A 15,272-nucleotide genomic window follows, 5' to 3' on the forward strand; every position below is an offset into this window, starting at 1 on the left:
CGGCGGCAGGGGGAGCCCCGGGAGACGGGACGGCGGCTGGGAAGGGGGCGGGGGCCCGGGAAATGCCCGGCGGGGAGGGGGGGGCAAAACGGTGAAACGCCCGCGCGCCGCGCGTGCCCCTGCGGCTGCCGCGCCGCCGCCGCCGCCGCCCAGGCCGCGGGAGGCACTGCAGCGGGGGAGGGGGCGGGGCGGAGCGGCGCCGCGGCGGGCGGGCGGGGGCGGGAGCGGCGGGAGCGGGCCGCGGGCGGGCGCGCCGCTCGCGCCCTCACTGGCCGCGGCGGGAGGGGAGCAACGCCGCTGCCGCCGCCGCCGCGCCGGGCCTCACCGGCCTCCCCTCCCCCACCCGGGCAGTGCGGGGCCGAGTGCGGGCGGCGGCGGGGCAGCCAATCCCGAGCAAGGGGCGTCGTGAGGGACGGCTCGGCGCAGCCAATGGCGCCGCTCGGGGGGCGGGAGCGCGGCAGCCGGCGGGCCGGGCCGCGCCGCGCCACGGAGGAATGGGGCGCGGCGGCGGCGGCGGGGGGCGGTGGCGCGGGCCGGGGGTCAAAGGGCAAAGGGGCGGGCGGGGGGAGCCGGCGGGGCCCGCGCCGGCCCGGGCCGCAGCGGCGCCGGGGGACGGGCCCGGCTGCTGGTGCCCGTTCTCGCCCCCTGAGCACGCACGGGCGAGCGATCCCGTATCCAGGAGGAAGGTGCAGCTATTTTCGTGCTTTTGGCGGAGTCACTGAAGCGGCTGAGGGGGCGGCTCGCTTTCCTGCTGAAGGGACGCGTCAGTTGTTGAGACAGATTCAGGCCGGAATGACAAGTGTTTCCTTGGGCGTAAGCAGCTCAGCTTCCTAATTTAATAATTGCGCATATTATATCAAAATCGCCGAAACAATCGATCATGTATCGGACATTTGCTGTCTTACGCTGGCAGCAGTCCCGGCAGCTGTCACTTCACTGTGCCTTCTGCTCCAATAACTTTTAGTAATCAAGAATTTGGGAGAAGGAACCAATCGGGGGGGGGGGGGGAAACAGCCTCCAGCCAAACATGATGTTTGGATATGTTGTATCAAACTTAGAGGCAAATAACAGCAATTACAATAATGTTACATATATAGTTACGCTTTCACAGAAACCCTGGCATACAAAGTTGTGTTTTCTCTTTAAGTATTTCGACTCCCTCAATACAACAATATGATGTTACTGAAATGATGTTAACTATAGTATCTAGCAGTGTGCAAGTATATTTGAAAAGCAGCCAATGTAGGTCATATTTATTGTAGGTCATATGACTGATACTCATTTGTGTGTGTTAGATCTCAAATGTATTGATGGAAATGTATTTAATTTCCTTGATTGTCTGACACAGATATTTGATAACCTATTGTGTATGCAATATGCCATTTTAACAGTCCTGGAGTCTGAAGTTCTGTTCAGCCACAAAACAGAGAGCAAAGATGACAGCGGGTCAGATTTACACATGCTGCTCACCTTATGTTCCTTAATTGTGTTCTGCAGAGACCATGTCTAAGGACAGAGCTAGTTTCATTTTCATGCCCATTTAATCTCTGGCTTCTCTACTGGGACTACCACCAACTTAGCTGGAATAGTGTTTTATTATGATAATATGCATTTACTGAGAAATGGACAAAATGCTAAAAAAAGCCATTTTACATGAGCCACAAAACAGCAATGGAAAACAGTATGTCAAGTTAGTATCAATCTGCCCCTGATTTTAGCATGCATCTAGAAGTGAAAAGTTGTTTAAACTATTACCAGTCCTTGAAAATGACTCCAATTAATGTTTCCTGTTCAGGATCATTAATCGCTTCATTCAGTTTCTTGTGGGGCTTTGGATGAAGGTAGTTTAATCATTAGCAACAAGATGTACTGTTGATCACATGTATGTAAGTCCACAATGTTTAACAGTACTATTATTTATTTAAAACTTCTTGTCTATGTATGGGATTCGTATATTTGAGTACCTAATATGTATCTATTCAGATATAGAAAGTAAGGATACACTTCTATTAAGATAATAATAAATATTTGTTTATTATTTCTTTACTTTTCAGTGACTCCTGTCTCCATCTTAACAGAGCATATAATCCTCTTTGGGAACTACATCTATGCCTAGTTTCAAGCCTTTAAACTAAATTACTATAACCATCAGCATCTGTAAAAAAGATTTATATATATATATATATATTTCCCAAAGCATTAAATCCCTCCAATTTTTTTTGTGCTCAGATAAGCCATTTTCTTCAGATGAGTCACTTTCGGACTAAGGCCAAGTATGAGAACTTCAGCCTCTAAAGTAAAAAGCACTGCCAAGAGATCTAAAATTTCTCAGTATAATGCACTACAGTGATGCTGTAATAAAGTTACTAATATTTTATCTCATGTGAACAATTGATCATTCCTGTCAAATTCCCAATAAAGTATCCTTATCGTAATTAATACAAATGCCTGTCTGTAACTGATGTCCTTCTTCTTTTCATGAACTCTTCAAGGCACCTACTTTATGCATGAGATTACCATAACTTTTTTTAATGTGAAATTGTTCTTTGGCAATGTTTATTGTACATTGCCCAATGCATTTATTAATGCAGCTGGATAATAGATGGGTGTGGGAAATTTATAGGAACTGTTGTTCCCATGGAGGATCTACTGTAGTTGCAATGTTAGTTTCAATGTAAGATTTTATTTCACTTACAGTTTTAGCCATCAAAAATAAAAGCCTAGCCAAAGATTACTGAAACTACAGATAGCTAGACCACAGCTCCTGAAGACATTTTACATAGACAAGATACAACTCTCTATACAAATTAAGAAATACCAAGAATTACCCAAGGGATTTAAAAGTGCTATAAATATCAAGACAGTATTTAGATTACAGCTACAACGGAGTCCCCAGCAACATTAATTCCCAGAGTTGGTATCCCAGTTACCATATAATTACAGATTAAGTGCACAAAGTACAAAATATAAAGTTACATAATGAGACACTTTCAAGTGAGACTATGCAAGTGATCCCAGTGAAAGTTTAAACAAATTTTTTATACACAGTTTCACATTAGACACTAAGCCTAAACTTCTCTCATTCAGATTTCTATTTTTATATTTGAACAGTGACATTAGTAAATATTGCAACAGCATGCAGCTAAACTGAAAGAACAATTGGTGAAACAGCCACATCTATATTTGTCCCTTTCCAGACTTCAAATGGTCTGAACAATGTATATGTTGTCATTCAGAGTAATGATGTTTTAGTGCTGCTTTTCCCTATTCTTACCACTGTGGCTAGTTATATTCATGTGTTTCAGCTTTTCTAAGAGTTATATTGAAAGGCCTTCAGCATAAGCAGTTTTTCTCATTAAATGTTTCGATAATGACTTGAACAATGGATTTTAACTTGAGTTAATTGGGGGTTCTGGACATAATTGCAATATAAGTATTAAATGATAATTAATAGAAATAATAACTGCCTGAAAGACATAAAGAGACAATAGGCAATTATTTTAACAAGTGTACATTGTAGTTTTGTTATTTATTTTGGATAGTCCTTAACTTAAATATGTCCATGGTTCATACAAAAAGTCTTAATGTAACATTTTCTGAATTGATCTGATTCACAACTGGGTTACACCACTTCTATGCTGATGAAAGTCTGAGTTACATCAACACAAAACTGGTATAGTTTAGTGGTGAATAAGGCCTGGAAGTATATTGTTATGACTTCTTAAGCGTGTAGGTTCCTATCTACTGTATGTGAAGGGAAGCTAAGTAAACAGTCTGTACTCAGTTTAACTTTGTGACAATCCCAAATTTACACTGATTAAATATTACATTACACCATACAAAGAGGTTTTCTCTATATTTGGTTACATTATTTTTCAAATTGTAATTAAATATAGTGATGAACATAAATGTATTGTGTGACTATGATTTGGATTATTATGCAAGTACCAATAAAAAACTTTGTAACACCGCAACCTATTTTGTATATGCTGTGTTCCAGAAATGGTTAGGAATGTTTTACAGTTATTTTTAAACATTTTATTGTGACTTTTTGTTTGTATTTCTCTTCCTTAGTTACCATGGGTGAGCTTCTGAATTCTGACTGAGGAACACTTGGCATGGCATTCCTCATGGAGGAGAAAAGGCATAAAGGTGATGTTAAGGCACCTTTACTCCCCTGATTTGGACTGCTTTGCTCCTGGACAGTCTCCTCAACACTGACTTTGAGCTATGATGCAGCCTCTTAGCCTAAGAGTCTGTTTTGACAGCTGATGCCAGCACATAAATCTTGCACTGGTCAAAACAAATGGAACGGAACGAAAACTAGAGCCATGCCGAGTGAGGACGCTGACATCTGTGGATCATAACCATCAATCCCTTGCTCACGAGAGCCTGCAGAGCTGCTTCTGGCCACACTGAAGACAGAGTTAAATGTGAAGTTGGCAGAAAGAGCAAAATATGAAATTGCCCAAAATACACTTTTGCTCAGTATTTTGCCTATGCCCCAGTGATGATTTTGAACAATTGCCTTTGGTAAGCTTCTCGGATCCAAAAAGGGTAACATCTAATGTTGTTGAGGATCTTTGTGTCCAAAAAAGCAATCCTGAAAGAGGACTGTACCAAATTTTAATCAAACCTGAAATAACTTTTCTATAGGAAATGAATTACATTAGCTTTATAGTAGCTTTATAGGAGCTGTACACTAGTTACGTTGTTCTTTGAAGGCTGCTAATTAATGTTGCATCCCTCTGTAGGAAAACTATCACTCCTCTCTCTCCCGTGGTAGGAAGGAAGAAGTTCTGTGGCAAGTTTATTTAAAATTAATGGTGGTGGATTTTTTAAGCTGATGAAAACCCATAAGAATCCCTTCTGAAGTAATGAATTGGTGAATAAATGATGTGGAAATAGACACTGTAAATGTATCGCAATTATCATTCCAGAAATATTCTATATAGGCACATTTATGATAACCATCATGCTAACCATTGAATGAATCCATATTTCTGTAATTGTCAAATGAATTTCATTTATTTTACATTTTATGGCTTCCTTATCTCTATTCTGAGCATTAATATTTTGCACAAAGGGCTAACACTACAATCCAAATCTCTAAGTAGTTTTTATCAACACTGTTGTATATATGTGCACACATAAAAAATTCATTACTTTTTCACTGTCAACCTATTCATCTTGTTTTCTGTCAGTAATCTCAATCATGTAAAAATGAGGACAAAAAATATGTGAATTTCTGGATTCAGTGTTGGCTTAATGATATTTACCATTGAATGTCTTACAGACTGCCATGTTTGGAAACACAGGTCTAATCCCATTGAAGCAAGGAGATCCACATGTTCCAGTGAGATGAACTATCCTATTTCTAGACCTATTAGACTAATATATTGTGCTTTAAGTACTTTGATTTGTAGAAAAGCTACCTTGAAACATTTTTATGAGGACTTAAAAATAATCTTTTTGATTTTTGTCAATTTGCAAAATAGGGTTCATGGTAAGAGGGAACTTTACTTTGGGGAAAATACTGACTTTTTTCAGAATATGTTAAAATATTTACGGAATTTCTTCATCATAAAAGAAATTCAATTTTAACTGTAATTAAACAAGAATCACTGTGTCTTTCCCATTTCTCTTCTTTATGAATCTTCAGCTGACTTTCTTGTGTTTTCCTTTTCTCCTTTCCACCTGGCAAATATAAACAACATAGTCTTAAGTGCTAAGAAATCTTTTTTTAGTATTTACCTTTTCTCTTCTGAACAAACAAAATATAAAACATTGCCCTTGTTTGAGTAGCATAACTAAAAAACATTATAGATTTTTTTTTCATTTTCCTGTGGGGAAAAATGGTTTGAGAGAGTGATTTTTTTAAATCTGAAATAGATGTTTTTTCAGTTATACCTCTCCTAAGTTCTAAGGCATGAGAGCTGCCAAAACAATAAAACTAAAGTAGTATTTTAAATGTTTTTATTCACAGGTATCATCCACTAGTTTCCTCCATCAAAAGATATTTTGATACTGTCTTACATAGCAGATGTGAGTAATATGCTAGGTCAGTAAGGAAATATTGACTTTCCAGGCCACAAAGTTGAAAGAGTTTTGTATTAACTCATTTCCATACCTGCAAGCAAGCAAAAACTCTCAACAGGGAGAGTGGCTTTACCAGGTGCTTTGAGAAGAACACCTTAGCCTAGAGCTGTAAGTAATCTTTATCATGATTTCTATAAATAAAATCTTTTAAATATTTTATTTTATTAAACTGAGGTTGAGAAAATGCATACATTCTGATTAACCATGCTAGAGCAACACAGCAGAGGTTACAACTGAACATCATGACAGCATCAGCTCAACACATTTTCATGACGTTTCAAAGCATTCCGATTACACAGCGTACCTTCAGATGAAACAGAAATACTTTTGGCAAGAAGGCCCCCTTTCGAATCTGCACAGAGGAGATTTAAATGAAAAAAATAGCCTTGCTCTTTACTGTTGGTGAGACAGATCCACTTAAATATAAATGTAGGTGGCACAGAACCCCATCAATTTGTGGAAGAAAAATCCGTGTAAACTATAGTGGCTGTTATGAGGCCCTTAGGGCACTGCTTCTCAACCTTTGTGTGATGGTGAGTCTTTATCTGAAGTTAAAATTTATTGTACTTCCCTTTTCCTCCCACACCCCTTCCATTTTCTATAAAAGCGGGAGTAAAAAGTGTTTCAGTTATAAGTTTATCTAACTTTTGTGTATTTTGAGAGTGTAGTGATGACACTGTGGCTACGATACTCTGGTACAAGCAAGGTTTGTAGAAGGTTTGACAAGGTTTGTAGAAAAGGTAGTAGCTTTGATTAGACCAACTGATACAACTGGTGAAAACGAACAGGCTCTTAGACTTGACTGAAATTTGTTAATCAGGGCTGACAAGTAGCAAAATCCAAGCTGGACATGATTGTTCTTGTATAATAAAATTATTTTAAGCAATTAAACCCCTGGAGAGAAAACAGTTGCTAACATGAATGTACAGGGATGAGTCAGAAAGAAAACTGTAAGCTTTAAAAACAGTGTTGGTACTGAGTCTATGATTTTTTTATCCACAGTTAAGAATTTAGTTCCCAGGATCTTTTTTTTTTAATGATTTGTAGATCCCCTGTGAGTATTTGGGCTGTGCAAGAAATGGAGTGGATTGTTTAGGAAAAAGTACTCTCCTAACTTTTGCTGTGTTGTGTCCGTGGTGAGTTATCTGTGCGAGCTCACTGTGATGCATAATGGTTGATAGTTTCACACACATCCTTCTCATGAGTGTATTTGATGTGTTTGATGTAATATATCACATTTGAAAAAGTGTATGAGCAGGACCCATGGAAATTAATAGTTCTTTTGGGCACTTACATTGATTATGTTATATTTGTTGGTATTTATGAATTTTGCATTTGCTGTGCTGGCAAGGTTTGGTCCTGATGGGTGTTTGTTAGTACATGGGGAATTTGCTTTGGGTTATGAGTTTGGCAAAACTGGAAGGGTTATTTGAAAATAGAAGTGGAAAATGGTTCCAGGAAGAAGTCTTCCAGGATGTGTTTTAGTAGATGCTGTAATTGTTTAACAATTTTCATGTACATACATGTCAGGTAGCATGTAATAGACAGGAACATACTGTCAGTGAGGGTTTCCTTTTTGCATTATTAGGTTCATAGATGGTATTCAGGTGGCTAATTCAAATACACAGCCTGTTTCTTTCAAGGCAGTTCTTTAGATTGGTGAAGTAGGTGTTGTGAGAACAGATGTAGTAATACACAAGGGTCTGGCTGTATATTATAGGTTATTCTAGTGTGTTTTGGATGGTGGCTGATCTTGTGAAGTGTATGCTGACTTGTGTTTTTTTTAATATATGGTAATTTGTATTGCCTTTTTTTGTCGGCCACATTATCTAGAAAGATGATGTTCATATTCCAGTATAGGAGGGGTAGTAAATACTGAATTTGCAATGGAAATCAATGGAGAATTTCAGATTAATGTGTATAGGGATGTGTATATTTGAGATACTGAGTAGGTTTGGTGGCACCATTTTCTCAATACCTTCCCATGAGTTGTTCATATACAGGCTGGCATACCGGTGCAAGGGAGACATTTTAGGGTGCTTTTTCAAACTTTGGTTACCCCTTCCCTACTGATTTGCACAATTCATTAGAAGCAGTAGCCATCTCCATCTGAAAACCACTGATTAATGGGTATCAACATTCTATTAAAGGAGAAAAACAGTTTTACTCTTTTTCCATTCTTCCTCCATCATCAGCAAAAACCATCTTGAAATCATCCACTAGGAAGCCTTTGGGAGAGAAATCCTCAGATTCTTAAACTACTTATTAAGATATTCACATATTGAAGGATACTGTCCTTGTCAGGATATTCAGCATTTTAGATCTGCAGAGACATTTTCCCATGCTGCCTCTGAAGAAATAGGAAATTGCTAGAGGACGGTTGTGTCCTTTTCTGTGACATATCCATATTTACTATATGAACTGTTTTGCATGCAGTTCAGGTGTGTATTTATGTTTCAATACAGTTATTAATAAACAGAGTTCTGGAGATACATATATATGTATATATCAACCTGCTAAAGCCTAAGTCTGAAATATGTATTATTTATATATATTCATATATACATCAATGTGGCATACACACACACAAATATTTAAGTGATAGGCATTCACCCTTACAGTGTAAAACTCCTATAGCATAAGTTTAATTACTCTTTACTTGTAAGGCAAATAAATGTCAGTAAAAATGTATGGACATGAAAGCTATGTGAATCACATGTAAATTTGGAAAAAATGAGTAAGATCCCACAAAATTAGGGTGTGTGCTGCCAAAGAGATTTAAAATCTAAGGACCTGCTTTTTCAAATGCAGAAATGTAATTTTTTACAGGAGTAAGCCTGTTGACTTCATTTAGATTGTTAGTAGAGGTAGAGTAGTACACCTGACTGTACATTGAGTCAGAAATGTACACTAAATTTGTGTACATTGAAACAATTTAATGTGATTCAGTTTCCAGTACGTTAGCTGCTGAGCTAATGTATAGCCTATATTCCCATTTGAAGTTTATGAAATGAGACACATGTAATGTTTTACTAAGTTACTGTCCTCCCACCCTTCCTCAGCTGTGAATGTCGTGGAGGGGTTAGGAAGGTAAGAAAGCCCCTATTAGCCCCTGAAACCTGATTCCTCGTTACAACATTGGGAACTCATAGCACAGCACTGCAAGTTCTTTTCATCTCCTTTGTCCCCAGAAATCAGACACAGGGATTCAGAGAAGGTTTATGAGCCTCTGCAGAGCCTGGGAAGGACAGCCTCGCGCTGTCTGCACCCTCATGGCACACGCACCCCACATACAGTGCAATGGGGAGGGAGCTCAGACCCTTATGAAACGAGGACAATATCTATCTCTGGCTGCCACAGACAGCTCGCCACACATGTTCTTCTGCTCTGTTGCAATGCCAAATAAAGTACCACAGTCTACCACAGTAGAACAAAAACTAGATGTCTGGCAATTCTCCTAACACCAGCATGTGCTAGGAAGAGCCTGACTAGATTTGTCATGGAAAGACATATTCGTGTCAGTTCACTCTAGACAGTGCTGAATGAGGCTGACACAGACTTTTGTGGAGAAGATTTGCCTGAAAGCCAGGACATCTTTGCCTGAGTGCCTGACCAAGAGCCTGAGAGGTGGCTGGATACCTCCGAGGGTATCAGGACAGATAGTCAGTTTGCCCACCTTACAGACTGCTCAGGCTGGCAACCCTGAGAAGGGACATCAGCCAGTAAATCTCCTTCTTCTGCCTCGTTAATATGCTGTTTCCAGTATATGAAAGGTCACACAAGAGGCAGCATTCAGGTCTTGGATGAGGGAGCCTAACACAACCACAGATCTCTCTTATTTCCCTAACTGCTCACCTTGTTTGCCTCCATTTGTACGTTCCAAGCAGTGACCATGCCAGAGGTTCCAAGAACTAGTTGAAAATAACGATATCTCAGCAACTGTTACAGTTTACTCACTCTCTGGTGCTCAAGGGGAAACACTCCTTTTCCTTTCCCTGATGTCCTCCCCCACCACAAACATTTTCTCTTTCCTCACCCCCTTCAACTTCTGGTGCTTAGAAGGTAGAACTGTTGAAAACCTCAGTGTTGCAGCAAACAGGTAAAAACTCTTTGTCACCACCCATCTAAAGACCATCCTACACTTTTCTAGTTATGATCCACAGGAAACCTTCTCCCCCACCCCACAGGCTTGAGAGATGATTTTGTACTCTCTGCCCATGGCCCTCTGGGTAGGCCAGCTTTAAAGTAAATAAATACAATGAATGTGTTCATGAGTATGATGAAAAAGAGAGTTTATAATTTAGAGTGTCTCCTAGTTTGACCAATATCCATAAGACTACTTTTTTCAGGGTATGATATAAGCTATAGCTAAAATCAGTTTTTCACAAAACTTTATGAGGTGGTGTTAGGTGTTTTTCCTGAACAGCTGATAGCATCAACAGTAGTTAAATTACATTTAGGAAGCACAGGAAAATTAAGGGAATATAGTAATGCAAAAACAAGGAAAGAGGCACAAGCCACTATTACCAACTGAGGTTCTGAATAACCATTGCAGAATTCTACTTGATTCACTGGAAACTAAGCATTTCTTTAGGGAATAAAAAATGGAATTTAAGATGCCAAAAATTACTCTTTTTTAGCTGTTTTGTCACTCATTCTAACATACAAAGCCATGCCCTCCTGGGCCATTCTTCCAAAGGAGATTAAACTGCTTCTGTCCCATCATGTATAGGAAACATCTTCATTGTGAACTGTTTCATATGGAAGGCATTTTAATTTTGATGGATTACATTGATCAACATTATGCTATGAAAATTTTTAGGAGTAAGGACAGATGGGGTGTTTCAAGGAGGGAAGACTGTTGGACAAATTAACTTAAGAGAGTAAATGATAAGACCTCCTAGAGCATTTACCAAATGTGCAGGGAGGATGTGGACAGTAAGAATGAAGAGATTAACGTGAAACATAATAAAGACTGTGTATTTATTATGTGCGCAGCTCTGTGCTTTTTATTATTTCAGTTGTTAACATTCAAAGCTTTCAAAACTTTTATCTTCATCACCTTTTTTCCCACCTTTTCCTCTTCTTTTCATCTAAGGCTTCTTACTGCACTTTCTGTCACAACTCACACACATGCCCACATACAGACATGCAAACCATTCTTTTCCTATGAATTTTTTCTTCCTATAATGATGGCACAAAGAAGGAAATCTACTGGGGGACCATTCTGTATTCTCTCTCCTGTTTATAGGACTACGATAAAAGAGGAGGGTTTAGCCACTACTAAATACTGAGGACCTTTCTCTTATCTGGTAGCTGAATGAAGTAGTTCAGGACTGGCCTTCAGAGTAGGACCCAGGGCTTGAAAGATGAGAAACAGACAGGTAAGTGGAAGAGCTTTGGTCCTGCGTGAAGACAAGTGCTGCCTCAGGAAGAAGAAAGGAATTCCAGGTAGACCATAGCGGGTCCAGCTGGAGAAGAGGCCAATTCTACCACATTCAAATATCATAAAGATGCTGCAATAGTTGTTTTACTTTCCCGTGTGTGAACTAGATAAAACGACTAGCAAATTCCAGTCATGCTGTCTGTATATACAGGCTTCTGGAAATGAAGAGCAAAAAGCAGATGTTAGTGCTCTTGTAAAGGAAGAGTAGGCATTCTGAATACTGTGGAGTAATTCCTTAGAAAAGAAATGAAAGTAAAATATGATAAGGAGGCTACAAGGTAGGGAGGAGTTGCTGACGCTGAGAAATATGATGAGCAATACCTAAGAAATAATACTTAAGACCTGTTGGTGACTGGAGAGGAAATGAATGTGAACAGTTAGCATGCATTCTCAAATTAATTTACATCTGGGCGAAGATGAAGAAGATAAGTGGAAATAAATTATATAAAATAGACCAGAAGGATGATCAGTGGTCTTCTCAAACCCTTGGGAGAACCACAGAGCAGTTGAAAAGGGAAATGCAAAAAATGAAAGGGAGAACTAATTCATAGCACAGCAACTGGGAAAATACAGGCATTTTGCAAAGTCATTCAGTAACACATGGGAAATGCAATCAGAGTGAACACCGTGCCAGACAGAAGCTGCCCTATTTTCTTACTATAATGGCAGTCATCATACAAGCCCTTCATCAACTATGCTCTCTCTCTCCCTTTAGGTAGTTTTTCCCCTTTCAAGAACAGGAGCAATGGTTCAATAGAAGAGGAGGTGTAGACAAACAAATGAGTGGGAGAAGGGAGAAGTCATTAAGTCTGTGTGTAAGCAAAGACTACAAAGGAGAGGGAGATCAGTAAATGCAGGAGTAAAGAGGAGGGAAGGGTAAGGAGAGGAGGAAGGAGATGGAGAGGTAATACCCACTGTCAGCCTAGCACTTGACTCCAAAAAAACCCCCAAACCTATGCAAATATCATACTCTACTTAAGAAAATAAATAAATACATAAAATCAAGTCTCTGGAACTTCTGGCAAAAGATTTAAATGACATTTTAGTACTTTCCCATCTTTGGCTTGATACACATCTGTCAGGGCTTTGTCAGAGCCTTGCAGTTGCTTACAGCCACTTGAGGATTAAAGATTGAATCTGTATTAGAGACTTTTGAAAAAAGGCTAGAACCTAGATCCACAAAAAGGGTTTTGGCATTTAACTCCATTTGTTTCAGGGGAAGTAAGATTCCTAAATACCTCTTCTGTTGTGGGCTGGCTTCCTTGCCCACAAAAAGGATAGTTACAATGGACGTCCTAGAATGCTGCTAATTTATCCTACTTGATAAGTCTCATCACAACTGCAGTAAAAAACAATTGTGTCAATGTCATAGTGTAGCAAACACAACTCATTTAAATTAATGATATTTTGCATGAAATTAATAGGATATAACTCAGAGTATGCTTTGTTAATCAAGTGCCTTTCTTAAAGAATTAAACTGGAATATATGTTAATTGTTCTCTGATGCTTAAAATTAATTAGTTAGGTGTGATGTATAATTTTTATTTGCTGAAAGTATAAAGTTGGGCAGGCAAATTAGTCACATTACACAGAACCATATTTCTTCATGTAACTTGAAGCCCTATAGGTGACTAAAGTATTGAACATATTATAAAAATATCTATATGTATATAGATAGATAGATTTTTATGTTTGTACACTTTTTGTCATTCTCCTTACTTGAAAACTGAATAATAACAAATTGAGTTTCAGTTCATGTGAGCCTTGTTATCTGATTATTTAAATTTTAAACATAGCAAATAAATATTTATTTAAAGGGGCATTTATCCATTGGATGTATTTAAAGAAAACAGTGTGGAAATATTCCTCTCTGTTCTAAATTTTGCAAAAGCTGGTTTGGTTGTTAAAGAACATCTTCATAAATACTGAAGCTGATGCTGTTAGCTTTTTTAAAAGAAGAAAATATCTTTTTGAACAAGGTTACTAATGCTATGTAGGTGACAAAATTGTAAAATCCATCTTCTGTGCATACTCTGTTCTGAAAAAATGCTACTTTTTAATCTTTGTTGATAAAAATAGTGAAAAAGTGGACAAGTGACACTGTAGTTAAAAAAAAAAAAAAAAGGCTCCCTGAAATCTCCCTGAAATGGTCTGTTTTATAAGTTTCCCATTTCCACTCATTTCCACTGATGGGAATTTATATAATATAAATCTAAGTTAAAATGAATTTCTTGTGTTTTTCTGGAAATAATACCACACAGAAATCCTTTCTTGTTTCCCTCTCCCACACTCAGATATTTTTGCATAGATTTCAGATTTCAGTTACAAATGCATCAAGTAAACACAGCAGTGAAAAAATGAGCTTGATTTAATCACACTTAAATATAGCTTTTCCTCTTAATGTTTCTACGATAAGCAACCATTATTTTCCAGATGGGATGTTCCAATATAAAGAAATACAAGAAAAAACTTCCTATCTGTATATTTCTAGAATATACTAAACTAGCTTGAGTTTCTAAGATTACCTATTGTGTGAGATCAATTTTCTGTTTATTTATCTGCAATATAGACTGTTGTATTGAAAAAAAGAGAAAGAGCAAGCTTTATATGTGTCAAGGGGGTATGCAAAAGTGGTTACTGCCTCACAGCATTTGGACAGTGCAGGGATAGAGAAGAAAAGGCAGAAGTTTAAAAGCTACCAGTTCCGGGAAACACACTAGAGCAGAGGTCAAAGATGAACTTTTGTTGTAAGCCTCTAAAAAACCCCCCAAATGTTCTAAAAATGGCAGCCAGATCTCATTAGGAAACAATTATCCGTCTGACTCAGACAGCTTCATAAGGGAAAGGTCACAGACTAGCCTACTCTCTGACCACCATAAAATGATAAGATTCTCTTATTTTTCAAAATTCCAGTTAAAATATTATCAGTTACAAAATATGATCTCTAATTACATTAGTCTTCATCCAGAACACTCAAAATCATTATGCCTTCAACTATCATTAACATAGCATTTTATATCAAAAATGAAATTTAAATAGTTTTATCGTAAGTCTTCCGGATTTTAAGATTTTGTTTCCAGAAATGTATGCTGGATTTTTTCATTCAGCCCATGCTCCTGAGGTTCTCAGCAGCACCCATTAGTGCTGGGAACTTCCTGCTGATTTAGACCTCAAATTAAATTAAGAATTGTAGTAATAAGAATGTATGCAATAAATAATAAGAATCTGTAAACCCTATTGCTAGTTGGAAGAAAATAGACTCATTTAAATCTCTTATAGAAAATGGATATTTAGACTGTAAAGAACTGATTTTCTTTAATGTAGGAAGGAGAAGGAATGTGCTTTTTTAGCTTAATAAAGCTAAGAATAGTAAGGTGAAAGTATAATTACATTTGTTTAGAGTTCTTTTGTGTGGTGCATTTTGACTTTAATGTACTGTGTAAACATTCAGAAGTTAGAGGTACTAAATGATAAGCTAAAAAGTAGAGTCAACTCATCTATTCCATTCCATTTGTTTTGTTACCCAAGATTCAGCACTATTTTATCCAGTAAAATATTTTTCTAGATGCATATGCATTGCATATTTTAGCAATATTTTGTGTGAAGAAATTCCAAAATAAATACTTTTGCACTGGTTAATATGTATGTTTATGGCATACATGTTAATGTAACTTGTCTAATATGATAAGAACAGGTATTCCTTTTTTAATCATTAGAAGAAAGAAAG

The 15,272-nt window shown here is 38.2% G+C and overlaps 2 long non-coding RNA genes across 2 annotated transcripts; both read left to right on the top strand.

Annotated features, from left to right (window-relative positions):
* The first annotated feature begins 566 nt into the window (after positions 1–566).
* On the top strand, positions 567–5,965 carry LOC136995272 (uncharacterized). Its single transcript, XR_010886816.1, has 3 exons — positions 567–813; positions 4,075–4,533; positions 5,297–5,965. It is a non-coding gene; the product is annotated as an uncharacterized lncRNA (long non-coding RNA).
* Positions 5,966–6,218: 253 nt separating this feature from the next.
* Positions 6,219–11,088, top strand: LOC136995274 (uncharacterized). Its single transcript, XR_010886820.1, has 2 exons — positions 6,219–6,632; positions 8,295–11,088. It is a non-coding gene; the product is annotated as an uncharacterized lncRNA (long non-coding RNA).
* The last annotated feature ends 4,184 nt before the right edge of the window (positions 11,089–15,272 follow it).

Source organism: Apteryx mantelli, chromosome Z (genome assembly GCF_036417845.1).
Source record: "Apteryx mantelli isolate bAptMan1 chromosome Z, bAptMan1.hap1, whole genome shotgun sequence".
Taxonomy (NCBI): domain Eukaryota; kingdom Metazoa; phylum Chordata; class Aves; order Apterygiformes; family Apterygidae; genus Apteryx; species Apteryx mantelli.